Below are 369 nucleotides of genomic sequence, written 5' to 3'. Positions count from 1 at the left end.
GGTGGAATCACAATCCCGGACCTTAAGCTGTACTACAGAGCAATTGTGATAAAAACTGCATGGTTTTGTTACAGTGACATGCAGGTAGATCAATGGAACCGAATTGAAGACCCAGAAATGAATCCACACACCTATGGTCACTTGATCTTTGACAAAGGAGCTAAACTCATACGGTGGAAAAAAGACAGCATTTTCAACAAATAGTGCTGGCTCAACTGGCAGTTAACATGTAGAAAAATGCAAATTGATCCGTTCCTTTCTCCTTGTACAAAGCTCAAGTCCAAGTGGATCAGCGACTTCTTACATCAAAGCAGATACATTGAAACTAATAGAAGAGAAAGTGGGGAAGAACCTCGAGCAAATAGGCAC

This window comes from Mastomys coucha, unplaced genomic scaffold (genome assembly GCF_008632895.1).
Source record: "Mastomys coucha isolate ucsf_1 unplaced genomic scaffold, UCSF_Mcou_1 pScaffold4, whole genome shotgun sequence".
Taxonomy (NCBI): Eukaryota; Metazoa; Chordata; class Mammalia; order Rodentia; family Muridae; genus Mastomys; species Mastomys coucha.
This window is presented reverse-complemented; position numbering follows the sequence as displayed.